The sequence below is a fragment of the Myotis daubentonii genome, chromosome 3, assembly GCF_963259705.1.
Source record: "Myotis daubentonii chromosome 3, mMyoDau2.1, whole genome shotgun sequence".
NCBI lineage: Eukaryota > Metazoa > Chordata > Mammalia > Chiroptera > Vespertilionidae > Myotis > Myotis daubentonii.
In genome coordinates, this window is record NC_081842.1 from 63745833 (window position 1) to 63764520 (window position 18688).

The window sequence follows — 18688 nt, forward strand, 5'->3', positions numbered from 1 at the left end:
TAATTTCCTTTAGCCGCATCTGTAGAGGAGGAGGGTTGTCAATGATGATAGGAAAAGAACAGAAACAAGTTCAATTGCCACTAAGGGGAGGTGTCAAAGAAAGCAAACATGGTGTAAGTTCGGTAAGGAGAGGATAATGAGATTTATAAAATCATTCAAAATTAAATAAATCTGGATATAAATCTTGTTAGTAGGTATGATATACAAGCAGAAACGTGACAAAAGTTTTACAAAACATGTGTTGTTTCAATCCTGACACTAACTTTTGTGCACATTTTAGTTTGTGCCAGAGAACCAGGACTAAAATCTATAATAATAAAAGAATAATATGCTAATTAGACCAGATGTCCTTCCGGGCGTCATTCTGGACAAAGCCAGGGCCAGAGCGAAGCCTGGGTCCCGGGTACCTGCCAGTGGATGGAGGGAAGCAGCCTGGGTCCCGGGTGCCGGAGGGAAGCCATTGCTGGCAGCTGGGAGAAAGAAGGCCTATTCTTGCACGAATTTCCATGCAACAGGCCTCTAGTATACTACTCTATATAATTCAGCAGTAAAAGATAAGGAATTGGTCATCTGAATCTTTGGGGGAGTTAATGGAAATTATATATATATATTTAAGTGACCAGATGACTGGACAGCCAGATGACTGGACAACCGGCCGGTAGCTATGACACACTGACCACCAGAGGGCAGACGCTCAACACAGGAGCTGGCCCCTGGCCATTAGTGCATTCCCACAGCGAGAGCCCCGCTCAGCTGACAGAGGGGCACCAGATGCCAGGCTGACAGCTGGCAAGCGCATCTGCAGTGGCTCAAGCCTCTCCCACAGACACTCGCCCTGCATGCCCGAGCAGCAGCAGTGCAGCAGGGCTGGGATGAGCTGGAGCAGTGCGGTGCCCAGCCCCGATATGGGCTCCTCCCTGACCACCTCCCACCTTGCACACTACTTTGTTCTGTGTGGGATTGACGCGGGCAGTGGGCTGAAGCCTGGTGAGCTGGCGGGTAAGGCTGGGCTGTGGCAGCACGGAGACCCACTGATCCCCACCGGCCAGTCCAAGGGACCCAACCAGTGCATGAATCTGTGCACCAGGCCTCTAGTAAATAAATTAAAAATTTAAAAAATGACAAAGATAGAACAAAAGAATAATACCATAAGTCAAGTAGAGAAACTTGCAGAAAAAGATGAAAATGAAGGTAACGCAGAAGGTGAAATAAATAGAAGGGTCAGTTTTTATAACTGACCAAACAAATGCTTCTTGCTCAGTATCATCTTTTAACTTTGTGAGTAAAAGGTTTTCCAGGTGAATAAATGTAATTTAGTGCATATAAAATACTTACTTCTACATGTAATTTCCATAGGTTGCTATTAGATAAAATGAAGCTTAGTGGGAAAACAAGGGTAAAGTCCTAATTCTGTCTACTCCCTCCTTTATCAGAGGAAGTGATTCTCCATTTGTGGTTTAGAGATGGAACAGAAAACTAAAAGGCAGGTGATGGATGAGTATGTTTCCTAGACACAGTATTGCACATGGTTGTCTTGTGGATCAAATGGGATGCATGAAAAAATAATTTAAATTATAAAGTGTCTTTTAAGTATAAGACTATTCTTATTGTGTAGTCTCCTGTAGCATTTAAGTATACTAATCTTCCTTCTTTCCTGCCTTCCTTCTTTCCTCCTTCCTCAAATTTCAGTTATACACATTTCTAATCTACCAATGTGGATGCTGATAGAGAGTAGAGTTGCTATAGCTGTAATTATCACTTAAGCTAATAATATCCATGTAGGTAACATAGGGCAAGCAACTTCTTTCTTTTGATAGTGTTTCTATAAACTTCCTTTGATTAAAAAAATGCAATTTTACTTCAACAGATAAAATTTCATTGTTGCTGTTTTTTATCCAAGGCTAAGAATTATATCTACTTAAACAAAGAACTCTTTGGATAAATAGTAATAGTTAACGGTTACTTAACTAGAGTTTTAGAACTTTCCAGTTGTTGTTTTGATTACATTAAATGACAAGATGATTTTTTCAGGAAATGTGAATGGCACTTAACCAAGGTAATAGTGGTTCATTTTTGTTTATTTTTAGAAAAGTTTTGTTTCATTATCATGAAGTGAAAAAGGGAACCTGTAGAAAAATCAAACAAATCTGATTTCAGAATACCTGAAGCTTTGATTAACCTATCTTAGACCACTAGGTCCATTTAGTACTTACATAATATTATTTATTTATGATTTTGATGTATGTGGAATTTCCAATGGGAGCTCTACTGTGAAAACCATCCTTGCAGAGATAGTAGTCATGTATCAGCACTGAACTGTTTGCCTCTTACACTGTACTTTGGGTTCTTATCATCACATCCTTTAAAGGAGACCTAAAACCCAAAGCTTGACCATGGGCAACAATTGAGGATCCCATGACACATCTGAGAAAATGGCAGGGATAGTTCCAATGCCTGACCAGATTTCAATTTTGGCACATTCTTCTTATTATTCCCAGGGTTCTTTGGAGAAGACTTTTTGGGTTAAATTGTCTTGTTTTTGTTTAGCTGCAGCTGTTCAGCAGCTGCTTCATTATGCTCTCCACGTGGTATATACCTAATGAAATCTGAGTGAGAATTATAATATCAGAAGGGGGCACAACACCAAACAATGACAACTATGAGAGAGGCAGTAGGGATGCAATTAGAGTGTGTGGGTGAGTTTTTTAGTGCTGATGTTCACTAGAAACTTGGAAGGTAATAATGACCTCAGTTATTTTAGGAAATCTTATGTTCTTCCCCCTTGTGGGTGTTATTCAAGACTCCATGGGGCAGTCTGACTTTTAGCCCTGGGTACAAAGGATCCCTCCAGGAGACTCATGTTTTAGAGCATCACCCCACCAGCTGCACTCCTCCTCAGGAGGTGAGGGGTCTTTAGCAGTCTACGAGCTATGCCCACACAGGGCCTCTACCACCCCTTCTAGTCTGTAATCCAGGTTCAGAGAACTCCAAATTTCTCTACACAAGTGGCCCTGAGCCTGCTTCCAGGGTCTGGAAGGAATTCTTCCCTGGGTCTGTTCTTTTAAGGGCAAACTATACCACTTAGTGTGCACATGTCTGGACTAAAGAGGTGGCCAACATTGAAGCTGTCTGCTTGGGGTATTAGCTTGAAGGCGTCCACACGAACATGTGTCCTCACAGTGCTGGCAGCCAGAGGTGGAAAAGAGCAGGAGGAAGCCCACGGCCCAGGTTTGGGGTTGGAGCCAATTCTCCTTGTGACACTATGTTTGGGTATAGAACTCCAACACGCCTTAGGATTTAAAATGTTAACCTGGCCTTGCAAGCTCATTATGAAGCTAGATTGTCTAGGTGGGCGGATCAAACATGTCTTATCATCAGTTTATTATCTTAATTTATAATGATAAAATATGTACATGTGTATTCTTGCCCCAGGTTCTGGAAACAAGGCTGGCCTGCAGTGTGCTCACACTTTCTCCTACCATTTCTTTTTCTTTTCAGTGAAAATAATCTAGGCACCACAACACTATTAAAACTTTATCATTTCATGACAGTGACAATGAGAAAAAATAATTTTTTTTTCAGTTTACTTTCTAGTCAAGGTACTGTGTTCAGTTTTACTAATAATCCTTCCCAGCAGCGTTGAGACTCAGAATACTATCCCTTCCCTATGAGCTAAGAGACTCTACCTGAGCTTCTACCCATACTTTCCTCAGTGCACCCCTATCCCCAGCTGAGCATAGGACCCATTGAGAGAAAGCCTTGAAACATTTGGGAAGCAGGAAAGGCCACACAATTGGAAAGCAGCATCATTATTCTCATCTCTCAGTATCACCTCCCTTCCTCAGCAAATTTTCTAAGCCATCGCCAAAAAGATGGGCAATCAGCATATTCTGTGCCTAGCCATAAGGTAAAACTTTTGTATGGGTAGTCCCCTCTTTCTTTTCTGTTTGAAACCCACCTCACCTTTCCCACAGCAAAGCAAAGGCAATGCAGCTGAGATTACACAAGAGCCAAAAAAGAGTAATAGCTAACATGTACCGGGCTCCAGTGGGCAGACACATGATGTTGTGATGTATTATTACATGGTCATTACCATATTGGAGATGAAGACATTGAGGTTCAGGTAGTTTAAGTAACTTTTCAAACTCAGGAATTCTCACTCCAGGGTGTACGCATTTAAACACTCCGCAATATGTACTGCCTCCAGAATATCAGATTGCTTCTCGTTCTCATGCTATCAAAACACCTCCAGCAGCGTCTGCCTACTACTACTGACCCAGGAGAACTTGAAACTGCAAATGTGAAAGTCATTATCACCTTCTGTTATTATTATTTTCCTAGCTTCATTATGGCCCCTTTACAGACTAAATTAAAATATACTAGCCTCTAGTTCACTTTGCATTAAAGGATTAGTATTTTGGCCAAGAAATACAATTATGGTGAATTAGATTTGGGTATCACAGAGTATTAATCACAGATTGCTTTACTAAGAAAGTAAGATTTTTTACTAAGAAAAGCCAGTATGCAAAGACATGAGTGTCTGCATAGCCTTCATCATCTCATTTTTCTTCCTCACAGGTATGGGTGTAGAAATTTATAATACAATGTAATCCTGTTTTAATACTAATACATAGTTACAGACCTGCACACTTTATTTTATACTGGCTTTTGGTTACATGAGGACAAGCGTAATAAAGTATGGCAAAGCACTTTATCTTTTCAAAGTGTTTTAGAGCTTCCCTAAGACATAATAATTTATTTAATAACCTGGGGTGTCACAAAGGAACCTTACTATTTGATACCCTTCAGGAGCTTGCCTATTTAAAATTAAATCAGTCAAATAAACTCCTTGAAAGAAGATGCATATCTTCCACCCAAATCAAGCAGGCCCCACGCATGCGGGAAACTGTCCCTTGTTGCCTTAGGTGCCATTCCAAGTGCAGTCATCCGAGCAGTCACCTCATTCAGCAGTTTCCATCTAATCATTTTCATTTATTAAAGTGTGTCAGCTCCTACAAAACAGCAGCTACATGCAGAGGCTGTGATGCCGGGGCCCTCACAACCCTCTCTGATAGCTCCAGTCGCTTCTATTGTATGTTGTTAACAGCTTCATTTGTCACATGCCCACTGAACGGATCTCATTCCTTGTACTCAGATTGGGTGGGATGAAAGCCAAGAGCTTCCAATGTGCATTGTGGATGTGGATGTTAAGATACAATATAAATCAGCAACATCCAGTGGCAGATAGGAAATGCGGGAGCGTAAATCCCCAAGGAGACCAATGCAGTTTTCATCTGAAGCAGAGAGTTATTATTATTTTTTTTTTACTCTAGGGACTGTTTGGCTCTTCTGGTTTGTAGCCTAAAAGGCTTAAGAACTAGCTTAAGAACATCAACAATGCAGGGAGATGAGCTTCCTCATGTGGAGGAAAGGGGAGTTAAAGTTCAGTTAAGCATTGGGCCTATGGAATGACTCAGGACGCCATGAAAGGTGCCAGCGGACCTTTCTCTACATTATATTGAGACATTACTTTCTTTCTTTTTTTTAATATATTTTATTGATTTTTTACAGAGAGGAAGGGAGAGAGATAGAGAGTTAGAAACATCGATGAGAGAGAAACATCGATCAGCTGCCTCCTGCACATCTCCCACTGGGGATATGCCCGCAACCCAGGTACATGCCCTTGACCGGAATCGAACCTGGGACCCTTCAATCCGCAGGCCGACGCTCTATCCACTGAGCCAAACCGGTTTAGGCGAGACATTACTTTCTTTAGTACAAGATACTCTGGTTGATGCAAGACATTTAAATGATTTTATCGGGGATGGTGATCAATGAACTATAAATATTCAAAAATAATCTAATTCTGTAATGTCAAGAAAAGGGGAAAGTAGGATTTGGTTTACAAAACTTGATGGGTACACAACATTTTAGAAACATCTATTATAGAATTAACATTTTTTAAATTAAGATTGGAAAAAAATCCATCATGAAATGATGTTAAAATGCTTTATTTGTTTTTCTTCTGTCTTTTAGGTAAGTGAAAGATACCTTCTGAAGTGTTCCACAGAAACTGTGCAGGTGGCAGAGTTCTCTTAGAAGAAAAAGGAAGGCAGGGATCCTTGAAATGGTAATGTTTCAGCTTCTCCATACACAAAAGGAGCCTCTCTCATGGCCAGCCAGCAAGGCTCTTGTTTTCTCTGGTGTGGTTACACCTGTTTATTTCACTGTGAATTGATATGGCTTAAAACTCAAGGTCGGTGAGAATTGTGCTTTTATGTATCTGCATTTGAGTCCACTCATTTCCTAACCCACAGTTTCTGCAGCCCACCCTCAGCAGCAAACTTGTTATATATGAATTGCTTCAAATTGAAATGTCATTTTAAACAGATTTTAAATAACAGATAAGCAATTTAGTTTAAATAGTATATGAAGCATATACATCAGTAAATATATATTTGTGACTGTTTTCATAAGTCTCTTCCTCTTGGTTGTGAAGTACCTTATTGTTTGTTATCGGCAGTGTTATCTGTTTAAAATATACTTGTAGCCTGTTAGACTTCCAATCTAAGTGATAAGACAGTTGGAATGTACTAAAATTTTTATTGGTGATACAATCTAGGTTACCAAACTAGTTTCTTGAGAACTGGTGACTGACAAAAATAGTTTTTGATTTACAAAACTTGAATTACTTCAACATATATACCACTCCATTTTATAGTATAAGGTCTAAAAACATGTCACATGAGAACAGAAGCAAGGGAAGCAGATACACCTAAATAGTAAGTGATAGATTTAGATGAAATTATCACAGCAAATTTTAAAAGCATAATTTGCTAAATGCATCCAATTGATTCAAAGACTCAATTTATAATCCAAAACTAAGGAGTTCTTTCTATTTTCAGTCATAAGATTTGTTGTAATGAGTTGTTAGGGGATTCCTCCTGAATGTTCTTTTTAAATAACCTTTTTGTTTTCTATCAAAAATAAGCCACTCATTTTCTGAGTAAGTATTTACAGCTTCTTAGGAAAAATTGAAATATGTCTAAAGCTTACTGCAGAGTTAGCAATACAATATCAGTATTGTTAATATTCTAATTGATGATCAAGTTTCTACATGCTGATCAGAACAATGAAAGTTAAGTCATCTGGCATCAAATATGTATCTAAAAACTGTTAGTAATAACATAGAGATAAATATAATCATAACTAATAGGAAATGGGCCCTGCTTTCAAGAATTCAGCATTTTAGGAAGAGGCAAAACAAAGCAAACTTGATTGAATGACTTTATAATGAAAGAATTTTAAAAGTATTATAACTTTTAAACACAGGAATATGTATAAAAAATGAAATCCTGAACCATCATTTAAATTTGATAAGCTATGAAGTGATTATTTTTTAGTTCTTTTAATTTATTCACCTGTTTCCTTCTAAGAAAAAGAGTTACATCTATCACTATAAGAAAATGTTTTAGGTTATAGATAGAAAGCAATAAAAATAATAAGTAAATAGGAAATAAATAATAATAAATAAATAGGAAAAAATGGAGTGGGATTATACCCAGTTGTTAAGATAGTTATTGCCCTGTAGGAAAGTAACAAAAACTCAATTATAGAGTATTTAAAATTTTTATTATAATTCGTATGGGAAAATATATAATTTAGCAAATTATTTTGTTAATTTATGTCAAATTAGGTAACATGAGCCACAGCTACAACAGTAAGTCCTTCTGTGGTGAGGTGTGAGCTTAGTGCAGCAAGCAGTGTGAGCACCTGTCCCTCTCCACCTGCTCTGGTGTGCTTGAGTCTCTCTGTCTTAAGAAGTGCCTGTTAACTTTCATAGCAGTGAGCTGACGGAAGCATCAGTGAGTGAGTCTTAGGGATGTCTCTTCCTCTTGATTGTTCCTAGAGGTTGCCTCTTGTAGAAACTGTGTGAATTTGAGGAAGGAAGGGAGAATCATGGGGAAAATCTATGGATGCAGAGGAGAGAAGAGCCTGAAAATTTAGCTCTTCAAGAGCATCTCTCTCTCTCTCTCGCTCTCTCTCTCTCTCTCTCTCTCTCTCTCAATTTCTGTTCACTTCCCAATCCTAATTTATAGTCCAGACATGCCTCAAAATGTGTCTCTCATTTTCTTAGTCTATGAGCATCACCTACAGTCTGTTCGTATTATACAGACAGAGGAGTATCTTTTGATAACCTTGAATTCTAGAGAAAAACTAACTAATAATATGAGAAGCACACCTAATTTCATAACTTTATTTATTTAGGTATTTATTTATGCCCTGTCTTCTTTTCCAAAGGATTCAAAGGGTTCAAATGGTAAAGAAAACTGTGATCCTACCAACCCCACAGCTTTGGTTGATCTGAGGAACTTCTGCCCTGAGCAGAGTGATCAATGACATAATCCAATAAATAAATTCAATTAAAAATATTTTCATGGTTTACAAAGCCATGTGCATGATGCTATGTTGAGCATAGAGATAAGGTATTAAAATATAACTCCTGTATTATGGAACTTTATAGCTAGGACTCCTTACTGGCTACTTTTGCGTGATGTCTGGTGGTTCAATCTTTAGTCACTTAACTTATAGTCACAGTTACCACTTAGTCACATCACTGACAGTCACATTTCATACCTCTTTCACAGAACAGGAAAGAAAGGTCATTCCTTGAGCACAGGGACCTTCCTTGAAGGTCAGGTGAAACTGGCTTTGACTGAACTGCTCACAGGTTATTTCTTATTGTTAGTATAGCTGTATATGATATTTTGGCCTCTTCAATAGCTTGGATAACCAGGATGTGATAATTATAGTACTTGTTTCATGAGGTATGATAATCATGTTATGACATTTTTATGCCTCATTCACTGTTATGATTTGAACAGCTTTATGCCAAACACTGATTTACAGAGTTTTAATACTGTGTAATGGTATTATGAAAACAAGGTAGAATGACATGATTGCATGCAGAGTTCAGAATGTTGGAGTCATATATTGGTTATTACTATGCCATCTAAAAAAAGAATGTGTAATTATCACAGGAGATTACAAAACCAAGAAAGTCATAATATTGGATGACAGTTGTCACAAATTAGTTTAGACTTTGAGTTTTCAATGAGTATGCTAATGGAGAAAAATTAAGAAAAGAGGTTTCTTTAACTGGGAATATAAACTAGAGAACTGCATTATTTTGCTTTTCTTTTGTTACCAAAAATTTCTGGTATACACCCTAACTTATTTTTTATTTATGCTTTGTCTGATAGTCTTATTTCAAGCACTTTTTGTGTTAGAGTGGGATTGGTATCATAGCTTATTGCATGTAGCTGTAATTCTAAAATTAGTAAGAAAACATTGCTTCAAGGCCGCATGGACTTCCATAGAAAGTGGGGCAATATGTTTCATGCATTTGAATCTGACTACTTTACCATCAACACATACTAACTTAAGAGTTCCATAGCAACAATATGTGAAATTTTCTAGTCTTTAGTTTATGCCTCTGAAAACAACAGTCTCCTTCTCAAAGAAAAAAATAACCTCTTCTGGAAAGTGAATAAAACGCAAAATCAAGTTGATAGAGTTCAAAGGCTGTATGCAGCATCCAGTTCAGATACAATTTTCAAAGAATGAATTTTAATGCACACAGCCCTATTAGCACAGGATCAGATTTCTAACAAATTGATTGGACATGCAAAAAGAGTCTATGTCCTAGATTTAAAGTCATTATACAGTCTTAAACACAGCTGTGCAGCAAGCCTTTCATTCTAGATGGACATGAGCAAATTGAATGGTTCTGAAAGTGATTGGCTGGTGTATTTTCTACAGTACAATTTTCAATAATGACAAATTTAATGAAATCATGATTGTATTATTTAGCGAGAGAATGGGTGTCCTATTTTGTGTAACCATCAATAACTTAAGTGTGCACAGAGTATGAATGTAAGAATATTTAAATAGATCCAGAGGAAACCATAATGCTTTGGTTAAAGAGGGGTATATGCACCCACATATACCATTATCTCCACTCAACCAAGAATGAAGATAATCCTATTTTTCATATTGTAACCTTACTTAATTTTCTCCCTATCATTGTTGAATTTTGGTTTCCTGCTACTTCTAATCTTTTCCTTATTTCTATTTCTTATCATATACTCAACTGAAATCCGAATTTCAGTTGAGTATATGATAGATTTATATCTTAAGTTTAAATGTTGTTCTTTATATCCAAGAATATATATGCTCAGGTAAACATTATACATTATACATTAAAGAGTATTGCATATGTAAACTACTGAATATGTACCATTGCTTTATGTGTGGCCTATGTAAATGTCAATGAGGAAAATATAGTACTTTTAAAAAAAATCTTAATGTTGTGCCATGTGAGAATTGGGACAAAAAAATGTACATTTTGTCAAATGACATTTCAGTCAATAATAGAATGTTAAAAGATAATGGCCAGAAAATTGAAGAAAAATATTTTTTTCCAAAATTCAGTCCTAATACCATATGTTTACAGTATAAATTAATTATAAACTGTTTAATTTTGTTGTATAGCTTTATAACTGGTAGTTATGATTTTTATGAAATGCAAATCAATATGGGATATATATATATATATATATATATATATATATATATATATATATATAGCCTTAGCTGGTTTGGCTCAGTGGATAGAGCATCAGCCTGCGACTGCAGGGTCCCGGGTTTGATTCCGGTCAAGAGCACATCAAGAGCACATACTTGGGTTGCGGGCTTGATCCCCAGTGGGGGGGCGTGCAGGGAGCAGCCAATCAGTGATTCTCTCTCATCATTGATGTTTCTATCTCTCTTTCCCTCTCCCTTCATCTCTGAAATCAATAAAAATATATTTTAAAAACTACCTATGTGTTTACAAATGATCAAAGTGGCAATCATCCTGTGAAAGAAGCCAAGCAGTATATGTTCCTCAGGAAGCCTGCACAAATCCCTGGAAAAAAGTTCAGGAGGTAAACGTTTTTCCTGCCATTGTAGAAACCTTTCTTGATTGAACCAAAGAGTTAGGTTAAAAAAAAAAGTGGAAAAACAGAAATAGCTGTGTTATAGTTCACTGTAATCAAACAAGAAGAGTATACTTCTTTTTCCTTTTTAGTAAGTAGAGCCCACTCTCAACAATGAACATAATTGGTTAATAAATAACTCCAGTTTTATGCCTTAAGGAACTTAGCTTCAGGACAATTGTAATAGCAGGCAGTTAGACAAGACATGGACATCTATCAGAGAACCATACTGAAAGTTAACCAACAGCAGCTAATCCTTTTAAGTTGTGTTATAAATCTAGATCAACATCTTGGATCACTTGTTTATAAAAAATGGTAGGAAGTTAAGAGCTTTTGTGGAGTATTGCGTAGAATGGATACATTTTTTTCTCTCTGAATGTTAATGGATGTTTGTTTTGTGCCAATAGGAATGATTAAAAATAAAATGTTGTGAATATAAATTTAGTCAAGAAAATTATGGAGTAGATTTTGAACTTCTTTCAAAAGTGATTTAAAATTTAAGATATATTAGTATGATCAGTAGAACAACAATTTAGTCTAACAATAAAAATTTATTGAGTTCCTAATCTATGCCAAGTAATCTCTCAGGGACATAGATATGAGTATAGTCTTTGTCTTTGAGGAACTTATAGTATGGAAAGGCTTCACCAATATGCAAACAGATAGTTTTAGTATTTGATAAAATACAGCCAGAGTAGGGCATAGGGACTCATGGATGCTGGAAGAAGTTCTGAGGTTCATAGGAAAAGGAGGAAAGGATGTTCTCAGCAGAGAAAAGAACATGCATTTAATTGTCCAATTATGCTCTATGTCATAAGCACAATCCATAAAATTACTGGCATATTCTACCCTACTTTTTTTTTACCCCCTCTGCTTCTCTTATTGTCCTTGACTTTCAGTATTCATTTTGGGGTTTAGAAAAAAACAGAGCAATGGGAAAGGTTTTAGTGTCTTGCTCTGGTCCTGGATAATCTCCTAGATAGTGTTCCGTTGTTTAATCATTTCAGAAATACTAGGTCTGCAACAGAAGCTGTGAATTCAAATCATCTGTGTCAATGCAAATTAACCATCCTCCATCGACACACTCATAAGCTCTTGGAGGGCAGGAGAATCTAAGGAGGCCTCCTAAATCTCTTCCTTCCTTTTACTGGTTTCATTTGAACCTCAGGAAAAGAGTAACATTCATAACTTTTTCTATTTAATAGCATACTTACATGTGCAACTTCCATGGAATGTCTTATTTAATCCTCAATAACTGCCCACAAGGAAGATACTACTTTCTGTTTTATACAGAAGAAAACAGAGACACAGAGTGGTTAATTTATCACCTAGGAAAGACTGACTGTGAAGTCAGTGTTTAAACCCAAGCAGTCAGACTCAAGGGCTACACTCTTAAACCTTATTCAATACTGGCCCCTTGTCTGCTATCCATGCCATAAATATTTAATATGTCTACAATGTACAAGACATTTGTGTGAACTGTTTTATGACTTGCAGCATTTTATAGAATTTAGTGCACTTTCAGTTCATTATTTCATTTTAATCCTCAACACAATTTTATTCGGTAGACCAACCAGATAGCAAAACTTTATAGATGAAAAAATAAGACTCAAAGGATCTAAGTTGATCAATATTTCACAGTTAAGAAGCACTCTTTTTATCCCAGTCTACAGTTCTTTCAGACTATTGAAATGTGTAATGGTAGAACCAACATTGTAACATATGAGGGGGGCCTGGTCATGTAAGTGATGCATACGTAGTCATATGCTGAATTCCTGGAAGACCCAACGCGAGAACTAGATCTCTAAGAAGTTATTTCAGTCTTTTCCTTAACCACATCATTTGAAAATCTTAAGCAAATTTTGTGGTAATTCATTTTTTTTCATTGCTAATAATTTTGACTAGGTTACAAACTGCCCCGATGTCTCATTGGGTTTGGATAAAGTAGAAAGCTGGCAGTTCCAAGTCATTATAAAAATGAGAACAATAGCAGATGCTTGTACAGTATAGACTTTTAAAGTGACTTCCTTCTTACAGCTAATTATATCATTTTAGGGACATCACAAAGCACTATGGTGCTTCTATTTTCAAAGATAGATGTCTACACAAACAGCTGATTATATATAGTGATGAGAAATCTGTTGTTTCCTGCAAACATCATTAAGTACTCACTTTCTAATCTCATACTAATTCCTATTTTCTTCAACTAAACTTAATCCTTTTTGGGTTATTAGGGAAGCACCATACCAAAGTGGGGGAAAGCACAGACTAGTTCATCTAGTTTCACCACTTAAAATTATGTCATGGTTGCAAAATTATTTAAAGCTAGGGGCCCGGTGCACGAAATTCGTGCACTGGGTGTTGGGGGGGGGTGGGGGGGGAGTGTCCCTCAGCCCAGACTGCCCCCTCTCACATACTGGGAAGCCCTCAGGCGTTGACCCCCATCACCCTCCAATCGCAGGATCGGCCCCTTGCCCAGGCCTGATGCCTCTGGCCTAGGCGTCCGGCCCGGGCAGCGGGGACCTGCAGTGGCAGTGGGGGGTGCTGCGATCGCGCGGGCTCTGCCCCTGCCCCTGCAGGAAACCTTTGGCTGAGGCATCCGGCCAGGGCAGCGGGGACCCACAGCTGCAGCGGCCCCGCGATTGTGGGCTGCGCTTTAGGCCCAGGCAAGGGACCCCTAGCTCCTGGGACTGCCAGCTTCGACCGTGCCCAGCTCCCATCGCTGGCTCCACCCCTACTTCCTTCTATCCCTGGCCAGGGCGGCAAAGGCGCCTGATTCTCCGATCATGGCTGGGGGGCAGGGCAAAGGCGGCCCCAGGGCCGCCTTTGCCCTGCCCCCCAGCTCTTAGCTCCCCCCTGGGTTTCTGATCACTGTCAGTGGCAGGGGGCTTCTTCCTGCTTTCCCTTTCGCCTCCCTGCATTGTGCCTACATATGCAAATTAACCGCCATCTTGTTGTCAGTTAACTGCCAATCTTAGTTGTCAGTTAATTTGCATATAGCCCTGATTAGCCAATGAAAAGGGTATCGTCGTACGCCAATTACCATTTTTCTCTTTTATTAGTGTAGATATGTTAGCCACCGTTTCCTCATTTTTAATACAGCGTGGAGCAAAAATTTACCCCAAGGTTTACAGTTGTGAGTATGCAAAGAAGAGTTTATTCTTGTATTATTATTTATTAATTATTATATTATTTTCCATATGAACAACTGTAAACCTACTTTTGCCATACCCTATATATGAATAGTCATTCTTTTTTCTTTTTTATTTTTTTATTGTGCTACTTGTTTGTTTTTTTTATCGTCTTGAGTTTTACATATGTCTCCTTTTTCCCCAATTGACCTCCCCCTCCACAACCATTCCCACCTTAGGCAAGCCCCCACCGCCCCAGTGTCTGTGTAGAAGGGTATGCAAAATATGTTGCTTTCCCTATAATAAATGCTCAATTAAGAGTGCATGTCATTATTATCACTGGCACATAATTTTTGTCCAACATGTATTTATTCATTAATTCATTTGTAATAATCTATTCAGGATTTCAAACCACTATTATTTTGCAGTAGGCAAAGTTTAGAAGCCATGTTTTTGATTGTGTACTCCTTTTCCTTTTGCAAAGTTCCTTCTCCCAAGCTGCTAATACAGTGTGATGAAAAACACACAGATATGAAGCCAGGCATATCTGAGTATGAAATCTGAGCTTGGCACTGAATTGCTCTATGTCTGTTAGTAAGTCAATGAATTTTTCTGATTTTCAGTTTTCTTACCTGAAATAAGAATAACAACAATGGTGGGGATTTATGACTCTTATGAAAATTAGATGAAATGAGATGCAAAAAAAGTAAGTAGCACAATCCATGGCTTATGATAGATTGTTTTTGCATGGATTGGTGACTTTTTTTATCTTTTTGCATACTAGGGCATATTCTATTCCTTTATTTTTCTAACTAAACCATATCACAGGCTCTTTAATCACAACAATTTACATATATATGAAAGCCTAAGAGACCGCCCAACCGTCCGACCATTCAATTGTTCGAGCAGTAGATCAGATGTGCACTAACCACCAGGGGGTAGATGCTCAATGCACAGGCATGGAAACATGGAACAGACTGATGAATCTCAGAGGGAAGGGAGGAGGGGGGAGGGTGGGAAGAGATGAACCAAAGATCTTATATGCATACTAGAGGCCCGGTGCACAGATTCATGCACTGATGGGGTCCCTTGGCCTGGCCTGTGGGGATAGAGCTGAAACCAGCCCAGTGAATGGATACACACACTGGTGGGGCCCTTGGCCTGGCCTGCAGGGATCGTGTTGAAACTGGCAGTCCAACATCCCCCTAGGGGTCCCAGATAGTGAGAGGGTGCAAGCCAGGCTGAGGGACCCCACTGGTGCACAAATCCATGCACTGGGCCTCTAGTATATATATAACTAGTGATTCCCCATTGTAGAGTCCTTTAGTTTGTAGGGAAGAAGGATGCTTTAACAATAATTAAAGACTTAAAAGAAAGATGGAGCCAGGCTTCTGGTAACCCTCTCACTTATTCCAGTTATAATAGGCAACTCACCATTCACCCCTCTTTCAAGTCACAAAAAAACTGGATTATGGTATCCCTTCTTCTCAAAATATATGCCTTATTTTTATCTTCCTGATGGTTTTTGTTTCCTTCACTAAGATCCTTTTCAAATGCTGCCTACTTTAACAAGGCATTGACAATCACACACACACACACACACACACACACACACACACACACACACAATCACACACACAATCACACACACCTCAATTTTACAGTGACCTGAACTTAACCACAGTTGAGGGCAATCGTTCTGAAATGCATGACTTAACCAGAAAATTCCAAGCATCATTAACATCATTGAGTCCTTTCTTCATGAGGACAATCATTATGGACCACGTTTTTTGGACACCGTGGTAAAAGGCTGCCAGCCATCACCTCTGCTCGTGCTTTACTTTCCTTAGACAGCTTCTGACCTTTGCGTCTACCAATCTATCAGAAGGTGAGAAGTGAGAGAACTAGACCTTAAAATAATGGCAAATTTAAAGAGTCAATAGTTTCACATATATAGCTAAGAGCTTTAATGCAGGGTGTTGGGGTATTTCTGGCTTCTCTGAGGCCTTATGACAAGCTGGCTCTTCTGAATAAGTGGAGAGTTATTATATATTAATCCATTAATGTCTACTATATGGAAGCACAGAATGTAAAAAAAAAGTAGATATAAACAGTTTCAATTAGAAAGTAAGCACAAACTGATCTAGGTTATTTAAAATATACTGTAATATAAACACATTTTGCTTATTTATATTCAGCTTTTCCATTATGGAGTTGAGCAGTAGAAGGCCCAGCAGATAAGAATAATGAAAAAATTGCTAGATTATCCTCTGCTTACACGTCAAATAAAACCAGAGAATTATTTATTTATTTGCCTAGAAGTTGCTACCTTGATTATAGGCCAATGGTGACCATTATTAAATGAAATTTTGTTTTAATTTTCCAAAGCAATTTTTAATCCCATAAATCTTGCATTTCTCATTAAAGATGTTCAATTTTACACATGCTTAACCAACAAATATGATCAAGGCCTGCAGTGCAACTTTAAAAGTTATATGGAAACTTTAGAACAAAAACAACAAAAGGAAAATCCATGAATTTTTTTTACTGTTTTTCCCTGATGGGGATATTTTTCTTTAAGTGTATGTTATCAGAAGACTTGAAAATCAAGAACAGTGCTAAGATATGTTTGAAGTTCACTGAAAATAGCAATAGTAATTTGTATCTATATGAGAACTTTATGCTACATAAAACATTCTAATTTATATCATATTTGACATAATTAGATATTGCTCCCATTTCATAAAAAAGAAATTGGACACAGAACTGCATTAAAATCTTGACTCCACTACCAGTTGATCATGTGATAGGATATCTCACTTGACATTCTGAGCCTTATTTTCATCTCCTATGGTAAACAGAGCTAATCATGTATACATTTTAACCTTGAGAACAAAATAAAAGCATTGTATGGTAAGTGCTGAGCAAACTATGGCACTCGATTGTTATGATTTTGTTTCTCTTTTCTATTAAAACATGTCTTGTTTTAGAAAGATTCTAGCATTTGTAAAAGAAAATAAAACATTAAATTATTTTATAAAGTTCAATCGCCCTGATGAAAATCAACATTATATAGAAATATTTTGAATTTATGGTGAAACATGCTCTAGTAAGTGACTACTTCTAATTTGGAAAGACATTTTACTAAACATTATTTAGATCGATGCATATTGACTTTGACTGTGCCAAATAGGTATAAATGTATCAGGTGACAATTTTTTTTTAATGTTCATATTAATTTACAGAAATATATATGTGAAATGAAAATAACACTTTAATTTTTTAGACCTCTCTGGTTTACAGTTTACTCATTAATAACATGTAGAATTTGAAATAAATAATTTCAAACTGTATTCTAATGAATAGAAGTTTGATAAGATATTATGCTTTCTTTAAAGAAAGGTATTGGTCCAATAAATTTGAGATATCTACACTAATAAAAGAGAAAAATGGTAATTGGCGTACGACAATACCCTTTTCATTGGCTAATCAGGGCTATATGCAAATTAACTGCCAACTAAGATTGGCAGTTAACTGCCAGCTAAGATTGGCAGTTAACTGCCAACAAGATGGAGGTTAATTTGCATATGTAGGCACAATGCAGGGAGGCGAAAGGGAAAGCAGGAAGAAGCCCCCTGCCACTGACAGTGATCGGAAACCCAGGGGGGAGCTAAGAGCTGGGGGGCAGGGCAAAGGCGGCCCTGGGGCCGCCTTTGCCCTGCCCCCCAGCCATGATCGGAGAATCAGGCGCCTTTGCCGCCCTGGCCAGTGATAGCAGGAAGTAGGGGTGGAGCCAGCGATGGGAGCTGGGCACGGTCGAAGCTGGCAGTCCCAGGAGCTAGGGGCCCTTTGCCTGGGCCTAAAGCGGAGCCCACGAACGCGGGGCCGCTGCAGCTGCGGGTCCCCGCTGCCCGAGCCGGACGCCTAGGCCAGAGGCGTCAGGCCTGGGCAAGGGGCCGATCCTGCGATTGGAGGGTGATGGGGGTCAACGCCTGAGGGCTCCCAGTATGTGAGATGGGGCAGGCTGGGCTGAGGGACACTCCCCCCCGCCCCACACCCAGTGCACGAATTTCGTGCACCGGGCCCCTAGTACTAAATATTTGTCTTCTGTTACATACTAGTAGTTCGCAAGCATAGTAACATATTAAAGGCTTTGAAATACCTTCTACTAAAGACATCCTGAGTAACTTTAGCATTGATTAAGATTAGCATTAATTAAGGCCAGCATTCCCTAATATTTTTGAACCATAAAAGCCCTTTTTTTAAATTTGGAGTGGGGGAGGTGTGGTTAAGAAATACAAAGGACATCTTAGTCTTTAAGAGAATAGGTATTAGGTAAAATAGACATCATGCTGTTTAAAACATAGATTTAAATAATTTTCCCAGTTTTCTAAAATCTAAACTACATATGGAAATATAATAAAAATATAGGCCTGTCTAAGTAGGGGAATTTATCCAGATGGGATTAACTACTTATGCATATAAGTAGTCTTGAGTTTTCAGTATATTCGTCAGTCC